Here is an 8,577-nt window from a genome sequence, read left to right on the forward strand (position 1 = left end):
AAAGCCATTTATGAATACAATGTATCTTCATCAGTATCACCACTTTCAACATTCTCACACATTCCTCCCAACCCACCCTTTTCCTCACTTTTTAGAAAAGTTTTGTAGGACATACACTGAATTCTTTTTTTTAATTGTGAAAATACCATATAGAGGGGTTACAATTACATGGGCAAGATAATGAGTACATTTCTTATCAAGCATTGTAGCCTCCTCCTCTGTTTCCCCTTCCCATCCCTTCCCATCTCCTCTCCCCCCTCCCCACCAAAATTGTAAAGTTCATTTTTCAACAAATCGTTATGTCGAAAAACGAACATACACTGAGTTCTGGACTGCATTCTCGCTCCTTTCTGCTCAAGAAGATGAAATTTTAATTATATACTTGCCAAACAACTTCATGACTTTAAGATTCATAAAAAGTAGAATTACAAGCTAGACACTGGTGATCCATACCTATAATTCTAACTACTCAGGAGGCTGAGCTTGAAGGATGGCAGTTCAAAGCCAACCCGTGCAGGAAATTCTGTGACTCTTATCTCCAATTAACTACCAAAAAGCTGGAAAGTAGAGCTGTGGCTCAAGTGGTAGAGTGCTAGCCTTGAACAGACAATGTCTAGAGTACAATGTCTAAGCCCTGACTTCAACCCCTGACTGGCACAAAAAAGAGAGAGAGGAGAGAGAAAAAAATTAGAACTACATTCCCATAAAAGCTATGAATTTCCTATTCCAAAAATATTTTATGGGAAATGGTGCTGTGGCTCAAAGTGGTAGAGCACTAGCCTTCAGGAAAAAAAAAAAAGAAAAAAAAAAAAAAACTCATAGACAGCGCTTAGGCCGAGTTCAAGTCCCATGACCAACAACAACAACAATGCCAAGTAAGATGTTAGTTTAAATGAAACCTGTCCTACTCCAATTTGAGCTTCAACAAATTAAATTATAATTTCTCCTGTAATGTAGTGTTTCTTAGAAAAGTGTGGCTCTTAATTGCTGGTTTCCTTTGCTACAGCGACACCTACTGTTGCTACAAATGTTTTGTTTCTTTGGAAAAAAAAGATTCTATTTTCGTGTTTAAAAAGTGCTTCTGCTGAAATGAAACAGACTAACACCACTTTTAATTATGAATTTACTTGTATGCAAATACAATCTATTTGTAAATGATTACTGCTTTGAGAGAGTATAAAAGACTGTTAATATGATCTTAATTTAGTGGTTTAAATGATAGATTGTATTTTCATAAAAAATAAAATGTATGTTACTTGTACACAAGGCCCTTTTTATAGAGTCAAAGAACCTTGCATTTAAATCCATGTTAGGAACATAAATATCTTTTCTATTTCCTAGCTCTCGAGAAGTGGAAAGCAACATCTCCCTCAGTTATAAATATCAATATTTTAAAAAAATACTTTGTGTTCCATTTTAATTGGAATCCACCTAAAATTGTGTAGGTTGACAGTGAACTAATTAGCAGCTGAAGTCTGTTTGTCATTTCCTTAGGAAGTGACCAGGCTGTGCTAAATGTTTTACAAGCTTTTAAGGTGATTTCAGATCTACATCTACCCCTCTAAAATGTGAATAAGGAAACTGAAGTATAGACTTATCAAATAAATTTGTTCCCAAGTAAATAGCAGATGAAACTGTTAAACTCCACTGGAGTCCAGAATCTAATCTAAGATCTTCTAAATATATTTTGACATGTGAAAATAAAATACAAATTAAAGGATAGAAAGAAGAATTTGTAAAAATAAAAAGTAACAAAAACTCTGTGTAAGGGAAAATACATTCTGTTGTAACAAATGCCTGAGATAATCACCTTAAGAAAAAGTAAAGGCTTCTTTGAGGTACTAGCAGAAGAGACCCTATGCCCATTGTACCTTGGGTCTATGGCAAAATGGCACATTATGATAAGGAACACTTGGTGAAGTAGAGTTGGACACCGAAGGCAAAAGAAAGAAGAGGCAGAGAGAAGAAGCTGGGCTTCCAAAACACCTTCAAGGACACACCACTAGCAACTGGAAGAAATCCCCCAGGCCCTACACCTTAAATTTTCCAGCACTGGAGACCAAGATTTTAATACATGGGCTTCCTGAGGGAAATTCCAGAACTAAAGTAAAAGAAGCCCTCTGTGTATAGCCCTTGCCTCAAGATTCATCAGGCAGAAAACATGGCACAAAATGACCAGTTTCATATACCTGATCAAAGCCAGGTACAATCACTACTTGAATAAGAACGTGCATTTGTACTTTTGACAAATATATAAATTACAGTCAAACCACACACACACACACACACACACACACACACACACACACACAACCATCAGACCATACAAGACTAAACAATAACATAGAAACTCTGGAAATAGCCACATTATGATTATTATCATCAAAATAAACAATTCTATTGAAAATGCCTTCATGCAGCAGTTTTTTCCGTAGTTACAGATCTCATCACCAAATTCAATAGATTTGCCTCATAATAATTGCAAAGCTGAAAAGCACAAGCAGAAGTATTGGGAGATATGTATTACTTATAGGAATAATGAACTTGTTATTTGAGAGACATTCCCAAATCAGTGTCTACTTAGAAAATCAAACAAGGAGCTGTTATTGGAAAGACTCATGTATACTCATGAAAGAACAGAGTAGTCCTCACATGTAGATGTGAGCATGCTCAGTTGACTCTCATGCCTCTTTCTACATCACTTGTTCAGAAAACAGTGGGCAGAATAAGGTGACCAGTTTTGCTGTTTCAGAATTCACTTAGACCATTTTATAAGTCTTCTCTATACAGAAACTTACACATATTCAGACAGACATTATCAAAGGAAAAACATTCAAATTACATAGTGATTTAAAAAGGCTATAGCTTTTTAATCCTTCAAGCTTAGGTATTATTCCTGAAAGAACCATTTTCACAGCTAACATTGTCTATAGTAATGTAGATTAATGTATATGAAGAGATCTAAATAGATAGGAACATCCATGAGGAAACTTAGCCTTCTTGCCTGGCCCTACACAATACCATAAAACAATGATAATTAATAGGAAAAAATAGTAATGCATATTTTGAAGAGACTAAAGTGGGATTAAGAAAAGGACAGAAAGGACAGGGAGAAGAGGGAAAAAGATGGCAGAGATACTAAACACTTAAAAAGTATCAACAACATCATATAGAAAAAAAGAGCTTCATGTCTTAAATGGAGAAGAAATGACAACTTCCAATGTAGGTCATTACAGGAGAATCCAGAATAAATAAAGAGTATGAACTAGACTTTTATTTATATCTCTATGATGACATAGGGAATATTCAAAAATATTCGAATAGATCTTTGATACAAAGAATATTCAAGGTAGGTGGGTGGAGTTTAAAAACAAAAGTGCAAAACTTACTATGAATTGTGCTGAAGGTCAGGCTACAGATTTGAAACTTCATTGTATTTTTAAAAAGATTCTTGTAAAAGTTTGATCATGTAGAAAGCACTTTGAAATTCAGACTATAGGAATAAAATAAAACAAAGGATAGGCCATGAAGGATAGAGAAAAATGTGATCAACTGAAGACTACTATAGTAGTTCAGATATGAGATCATAAAAGTCTGAAATAGGCTGGTTGGGCTAAAGTTAGTAAGAAAAAGAACAAGTATTGAATGTGAGAGACATTGCCAAGATGAACAGGAAAGGATTTGGTAAATAACAAGAATCCAGGTGTGCAGCTTTTGTGTTCATGCAGGCTATAAAAAGCAAGAAAACAAATAGAATAATGACTCTGATAGATCCAATTCTGCTGTCTCAAGCTTTCAGAATAACTTCCATCTTGTGGGGTGGAGGGTAAGTACCTCTACAAGAGGAAAAGAGAACAGCAGCAAAATTGTTAACAACAGAAGAACTGAAAATTGTACAGAATATGTTATGATTGGGTGATGTGTTACAGAATGAGAGGATATTCTCTAAATAGTTAGTAATGACTGGAAGAGACAAGCCAATTGTTCAAACCCAAGCTGTCTGAACCAAGAAACAGGAAAAAAATAGATAAAAAAGAATCAAGAAGGCAATGGCAAGCAGCCAAAACAACAAGCAACCAAAATGGTAGGGGAGAATAGAAGCATGGGAAGCAACAAACAGCTGCTACCCCACAAAAGTAACAATGGAAAGAGGTTCAGGTTCTAGGGACTGCAAAAACAAATGTACATCATTTAATCACCATTTTAAACTTTTCCAAGAACAAATAATTAGGAATACATGTAGATAAAATGTAAATCCAGATTCATGATGAAGAAAACAGACAGAATGCTAAATGCTAGACATCTAGAAGTACGGGAAGGACAGAGATTCAGTGAAAACAGAATTGAAGTCATGTAAGTCATTTTTTCAAGGCTCTTGCCATCCATCTTACCAAATTTTTTTCCTAAATTTGCTTGTTGTTCTAACTCCATTCATCCATCAATTCTTCACTGAAGTCATATCCTGCATAAGTATTATCCCCATAATCTCACTAGCTACTCACCAAGCCAAGTTCTTTATAGACTTACCATGACCTGAAATGATATGTCTTATTTTTTAGTATTTTATTTTTAGGTCTTAACCGAGAATACCAACTCCATGTAGTAGGGGAATTTTATTTCTGTTTACCACTGCACTTGATAGTTTTGAATTGAATGAATGGATGGATGCATGCATGCATGCATGCATGGATGATGACTATCTTTTCATAGTCATGTTCTAAATTACACAGAACAAGGTTGAAATTCTGATTGAACCACCTACCAGTTTGTAGTAGAAATGAGCTTTCTCCCAAAAACATTTTACAGACTGCCTCAGTTTCTGTAAATGTTCTAGTCTCAGTCCACACAGTTCAGAAGCTTGACCTTAACTTCAAACTCCAAGGATGACACCTAACACAGATGGGTTATTCAGAGAATTCAGTCATCCTAGCCATAGTGGTTTGTGGAAAGGAGTAATAATATTCCCAAAAAGCTTTGTAGTTGGAACAGACTCTGGTTACAAAAGACAGGTTAGCTAGACAAAGAACAGAAGTGTACTAACATGTATACTTTATATATGTAAGGGAAACACCTAGAGAATGCATAGTTCTCAGAGATACATTTTAATTCTAGTTTATATAGCCTCTTTAACAAAGGACAGTACAATTTTGGCTAAGTAAAAAGACAAATTAAACAGACTTTGAGCTTCTAGAAGTGTCCTCTTAGAAAAAGGCAAATAAAAAGCAGATACACAAACCACAGCAATGTTTCCCTCTGAAGCCATGTCAAAGAAATAAGTTGTCATTAGTAACTAACAATTGTTTTATGAAATACTTTTTAACTTTATAAACATATATCTTACTTTTGGCTCTCATATCTGTTTCTTTTGAATTGCCTTTCACATTTGAGAGATGCATATTCTGATGAGTTGGCATGGGATCCAAATTAGGTCCATTCAGATTCATCTCCAGGTTTTCATCGAAGCTATGTAATCATAGCATTTTCTATGATCTCTTAAACTTAGAGCTTCTAGAAACCATTTTTCCTATTGCATACAAAGGAGGTTCCTGAAAACAAGTCCAACAAAGAAAGAAAGATAAGAAATGTGAAACAAGTAATGAGAATATGAGAAGTTATACAAGTTGCATTTCCATTATTTTTAATAGCTACTGGTGTAAAAGACATTAGTAATAGATAAAATTATTTAAAAAAATAAAAGATAGTAAGAGAAAGTATCACACAGTAAAAATCATTAAATAATCACAGTGACATTTTCTAGAGAAGACACATTAGCAAGAAAGACAATAGAGATCAGTTTGTAGAACATAACTGCCAAGTAAGCAAGGGGAAGTAATTCTGATCTCAGACCTGCCTACAAAGAGAAGGTCCATCTCAAAGTTGGTGATAAGCACATAAGAAATCTAGAGCAAGTATCACAATAAGCCTTAGAGATATGAACTATATAAAGAATAAGAGAGTGTCAAAACTATCAACTCTAGTTCAAGAAAAATCAGATTTGATACAGTAAAGGCAGAAAAACAATGAGATATAAGTGAGAGAGGGATAATTAAGGAAAAAAATCTGATTGTATCTCTGTCTATTCAGGCTATAAAATGTGAACAACTGAGTAAGTTATAAAATCAGAAATCCTATGGGATATTCACTATGAATTCATTCATTATTAACTTTTATTTTCCATGGTCACGTCCATTCGCCCAGTGGATAACCTTCAACCTTAAAAGTATATTTCTGGTGCTTGCTTTGAGAACCAATACCTTAAAAACATATTTATGATGATCACATTAGCAACACATACACTAAAATCAGAATGATAAAGAAAAGATTAACACGGCCCCTGAACAAAGATGACATGCAAATTCACGGAGCATTCCATATTTTGTTTATGAAAACAGAGCAAGGAAAACTGTTGTGGATGCTATCTCTTAGAAGAAAAGCTACAGGGAGTATATTACCTAGGGGGTGAAATTTAATAGAATACAATGTTAACATATATGGAGATGTAGCAATGAAATATCCCATATAACTGATAGAAGCATGCAGTTTTCTTTAGCATAGTTCTATAAACCTAGATCCTCACAAAAAAATTTGAAACCAGACAGGTAAGGAGAGAATGAAAGACAATCTACATGAAGGGTTCAGCATTGCTGATCCAATGTGTCTGGTTTTCTACACCACACTATTACCAGGACAGCTATCCATGAATCCAGTTCATCTCATTTTTAAAAGACAGAAAATAGATTGCTCTAGCATTTGCTATTCTCAAATCTTTTCCTAATTTAGAAAATGCCATTATTTTGGAACCTGCAAAGGTATTTTGTGTTTGTTACAGAGTAGGAGTCAATTTGTGGATGAATAAGAAACATCTTTTGTGTTTTTATCATCTTTTAATGTGCCTAGTGAAAGTTAAATTCCAAACTACAGGCTTAGCTGAAGAGAGCAAAACTATTCTACAGTTATAAGATTGAACAATTCACCCCAAGGAAAAAGGGGATACTGTCTGTTAATATTTTGGCATTTTATTCTCCCTATTGATACCTCATTGATTCAACTAATGGACCAAAATATTTTTCAAAATATGAAATATTACTAAGCAGAGTTCAATGGAAAGTTGATTCATCTGAAGCAATAGCATAAAAGTCCTAAACTCATCATCATATTAAAGATTCAATTTCTTCAATATAGTTTAGACCCAGAATTCAGAATTCTGTTAAGCGTCAAATGTTATTTTAAAAAACATGGACTTAGGAGCTGGTGGCTCATTCCTGTAATCCCAGTTACTCAGGAGGCTGAAATCTGAGGATCACAGTTCAAGCTATCCTAGGCAGGAAAGTCCGTGAGACTCTTACATCTAACCACCAGAAAACTGGAAGTAGCACTGTAGCTAAAAGTGGTAGAGCAATAACCTTGAGAAAAAGAGCTCAGGGACAGCACCCAGGTCCTGAGTTCAAGCCCCACAACTGCCAACAACAACAATAATAATAATAATTTAAAAGTACAAGAAAGTGTGAGATCAAACTTGCAGAATTGGGGCTGGGAAGGAGGATGAGTGGTATAGTGCTTGCCTTGCATCCATGAGGTCCTGGATTCGATTCCTCAGCACCACATAAGCAGAAAAAGCCAGAGTGGTGCTGTAACACAAGTGGTAGAGCGCTAGCCTTGAGCTGAAGAGCTGAGGGACAGCACCCAGGCCCAGAGTTCAGGCCCCACCACTGACCAAAAAAACAAAAAACAAAAAACCTTGCAGAACTGTTGGTATAGAATATTTAGCGGTGAAGAACACAAGCTTTAAAGTTGATGTGCCTGAGTTTGAATCCATCATTTGGAGTTGTGTGACGTCAATTTTTTCATCTTCAATTTTTCAAGAGTCCAGAGGAAGATGGCGGAGGAGATACAAATCAAGACAGCATTGAGATTCCACCTCACTCCAGTTAGAATGGCTATAATCAAGAAATCTAATAACAGATGCTGGAGGGGATATAGCCAAAAGGGAACCCTACTGCATTATTGGTGGGAATATAAACTTGTTCAACCACTTTGGAAAGCAGTACGGAAGTTCCTCAAAAGACTCTACATAGAGCTCCCCTATGACCCAGCAATCCCACTTTTAGGCATTTACCCAAACAATCACAAACAAGGCTATACTAAAGCTACCAGCACAATTATGTTTATCACAGTATTATTTAACATGGCTAAGATATGAAACTAACTTAAATGTCCCTCAGTAGAATATATATGTATATATATATATATATATACACATACATACATACACATACATACATACACATACAATGAAATTTTATGCCTCCATCAGAAAGAATGACACTGCCCCATTTGTTAGGAAATGGAAAGGCTTGGAAAAAATCATATTAAGTGAAGTAAGCCAGTCCCAAAGAAGCATAGGTCCCATGGTTTCCCTTATTTGCAATAACTAGTATATGTCTAGGACAAGCAGAAAAGGTTAAAAGCTATGTACATATGACCATATAAGATGATGCTAAGTGAAATGAACCCCAAGATAAGGATACAAGAGGTTTTATCTTTGTAGCTGTTGGTTTTAATGTTATAATGTACTAT

The 8,577-nt window shown here is 35.2% G+C and overlaps 1 non-coding gene across 1 annotated transcript; it reads left to right on the top strand.

The window, feature by feature from the left end:
• The first annotated feature begins 6,272 nt into the window (after window positions 1–6,272).
• LOC138806453 (U6 spliceosomal RNA) lies at window positions 6,273–6,379 on the top strand. Its single transcript, XR_011365892.1, has one exon. It is a non-coding gene; the product is annotated as a U6 spliceosomal RNA (small nuclear RNA).
• The last annotated feature ends 2,198 nt before the right edge of the window (window positions 6,380–8,577 follow it).

This window comes from Dipodomys merriami, unplaced genomic scaffold, assembly GCF_024711535.1.
Source record: "Dipodomys merriami isolate MVZ:Mamm:240054 unplaced genomic scaffold, mDipMer1.0.p SCAF_4, whole genome shotgun sequence".
Classification (NCBI taxonomy): domain Eukaryota; kingdom Metazoa; phylum Chordata; class Mammalia; order Rodentia; family Heteromyidae; genus Dipodomys; species Dipodomys merriami.